This window comes from Elephantulus edwardii, unplaced genomic scaffold, assembly GCF_000299155.1.
Source record: "Elephantulus edwardii isolate Elephantulus edwardi_28Jun2011 unplaced genomic scaffold, EleEdw1.0 scaffold00235, whole genome shotgun sequence".
In the NCBI taxonomy this organism is placed as follows: domain Eukaryota; kingdom Metazoa; phylum Chordata; class Mammalia; order Macroscelidea; family Macroscelididae; genus Elephantulus; species Elephantulus edwardii.
In genome coordinates, this window is record NW_006399985.1 from 1,240,584 (window position 1) to 1,243,802 (window position 3,219).

The window sequence follows — 3,219 nt, forward strand, 5'->3', positions numbered from 1 at the left end:
GCTCAACTCGAAGGTAATCAACAACAACGTTCTTTGGAAAAGGAGAGACATCATGCTTGGAAAGGTGGAGTGTCAACAAAAGAGAGAAAGGTCCTCAATAAGATAAAGTGACAAAGTGACTACAGCAGTGGGCTCAAGCATGACAGACTTGAGGAGGCTGGCATAGGATAGGACAGGTTTCAGATTTGTTGTTCATAGGGTTGCTATGAGTCATATTCAACCCAAGAGCAATGACAATCATCAAGGCGGTATTTTCCATTCTGATTCGTCTTTGTTTCTAACTTACGCATTCCTATGACCAGTCATTTTCTATGCATCATGATTGCAATTCTGGGAGTTTGAAATAGATAATCTTCAATTTCTTCTGCTGCTACATTAGTGGTTGGAGTGTGTACACACACACACACACACACACACACACACACACAGAGTGGTTGGATAATAAATAGTTGTATTAACTGGATTCATTGTCTTCCTTGTAGATATGTTGATATTAACCTATCATTAAGAACACTGGTTTTCTGAACGACCTCTGTTGAATAGTGTCTCGGTGGTAAACCTTGGTGCCAACACTGCACAGAAAGAATGACAACCCGGAATCACATGCCTTTGGATAGAAGTTCACAGAATGGTGAATTAGTCTTAACAAAAAAAAATAATTAAATAAACCTGAATGTTCTCAAGTCTCCAGCCCTAAATACTGACTTGTCGGACATTAAGGAGAGAGTGAACCTCTGGACACTACAGTAAAGAAAGGATGTCAGCAGAACTGACAAGAGCGACCCATGAGCGATTACTGTAGAGTGTGTGCAAAGATCCGAGGGGAAGGGGTTACACTTAGGGTCGCACAATTTGATGGGCGGAGGAGAGTTTGGTAAGGGAAAGGAGAAAGTTCTGGTGTGAAGAACAACGTCTACGAACTTTATGAACTTTGTTTGTAACTCAATATAAAATAATTTTTTTTAAAAGGAGGTGTTTCCTCCACAAGACATTGACAAAAAAACAAAGTGGAAGAGGAAGAAATTTGTGGATTAAAGAGTTTTGAGACATATACTTTGTTATCAATGCACAAATTGCCACCATTTTATTAACATCTGGTGGCCTAGTGACAAGAAGCTGTCCTGCAATCCCAAACGCACACAATTCAAATCCCACCGACTCTCCATGGGAGAGGATGGACAGTCTTCTCCTGTGGTAACTGCCTCTGAAGTCCCAGCAGAGAGTCAGCTATGGGTCAGTTCTGACTCAATGGTACTCGGCAACAACAACCAACACCACAACCACAACCTGCTGCCACTGAACAAAAACCGGAGCAATCTTGACCGGGCTTGTTCTCACTAAGAGAAACGTCCCAGAAAGCTGGCAGAACCTCTAACAGAAATACTGGGTGAGGCTTGGGTACAAACGTATGGAGGTACAGTCAGCATCTGAAGCTTGGACAGTGAGTAGAGGGGCTGAAGAAGAATCAATGTCTGTGAGTGGTGGTGTTGGGGAAGAGTATTGGTGCCAAAAGAAGAATGAAACTGTCCTGCAGGAAGTGTAAAGAGGGAGTTCCTCGAGGTGAAGATAGTGAAACTTCATCTCACCTACCTGGGCACGGTACCAGTCTGTGGAAAAAGACATCATGGTTGGGACAGGTCGAATGGTAGAAAGTCCGTGACAGAGAAGCTGAAGACACTTAATAAAGTGAATCGCCACAGTGATTACAACATGAAACTGAGTATTTAGGACATTTTGATGATGGGAAAGACAAGATTCAGAACTGCTCTTCAAAGGGTCTCTGTCAGTCCAATGGACGTGCCAGCACTTAAGAGCAAGAAACCAGCATACAGGAAAGAATAGGATTACCCCAAAGGATGTCCTAGGCTATGACTCATGGGAGCAAATTACCAGGTTGTTTCTCCCCCACAAAGACACTGATGTATTCAAACCTCTGATTTTACCTAATGATCAAGGGCTTAATCCATGCTCAACAGGGGCAGTGTGTGTGATGTGCTGTAAACCCAAAGACATGAAGTTCAAATCCACCAGATGCTTCATGGGAGAAGGATAAGTAATTTCCTCCTGTTCGATTAATTGCCTGTGATAAGCTGCGAGAGTCAGCTATGGGCCCATTCCATTACCACTCAATGGTATACAACAACATATACCGATACATGTTGTTGTTGTTGTTAAGTGCTGTCAAGTCGCAGATGACTCATAGCGACCCTATGAAGGAGAGTCCTAAAAGCTTGGGTATCTTTCATCCTCTCTCCAGCTTCATAAGGTTTCCGGAGGCAAGCTATTACAGAAGTGGATGCCACTCCTTCTTCCAAGCTTATTTTAATTGGGGAGCTCCACCCCACTCTCTGTCTGCATTGGGCACGCATTTGACATGTCAGTGTCACAGTGTTCAACCTCACAGCAACCACAAGTTACTGTTGTGTGGCAACTTGTACACCAGGGCTATGCGACCTAGAGGAATGTCTGAACAAAAACAATGAAAGACAGGACCTAGGGCCACAGGCCCGAGGGCCCTTCAGTGTCTTACCAGCCCAGCATGCCCAAATGCTGGCAAACTTCTTGCCCCAGAACCCCCAGTTCATCTGGCAAATCCGCTCTGCCAACCCCCACATGAGGCCAAAAGAACACCACAAGTGCCCAGAGCCCTCAAACCTGCAGCACCTCAAGAAGCCAGAGTCCAGATACCTATACATACATATTTATATTTATACATCTTGATATATGTTATATTTGTGATACGCCATTATGTCACATGAGTCATAGCAACTCATAACAAACCTACTATGTACAGTAACTCTGAATACTCTTGCCCTATCCTGAGCTAATCTCATTGTCTCCAAAACATCTGCCCCCATACCACAGTCACTCTGTCAATTCATCACATCCAGGGTCTTCGTCTCCTACAATATCCCTTTAACTTTGCAAGCATGATGTCCTTCTTCCAAGGACTGTCCCTTCCTGGCAACATAACCAAAGTATGTGAGAAAGAGCTTCATAATTTTTGCCTCAAATGAACAACATGGTTTCACCCTCTTCAAGACAGACCCATCTGTTGTCCTAGCAGTCCATGGTATGTGCAAGACTCTTTTCCAGCACCACAACTCAAAGGCATTGATTCTTATTCTGCCATCTTTAGTGTTGTCCAGTTCTCTGATGTATAGCAAGTAATTGCAAAAACCATGCCTTGGATCAAGCCCACCTCAGTCTCTAGAGTGA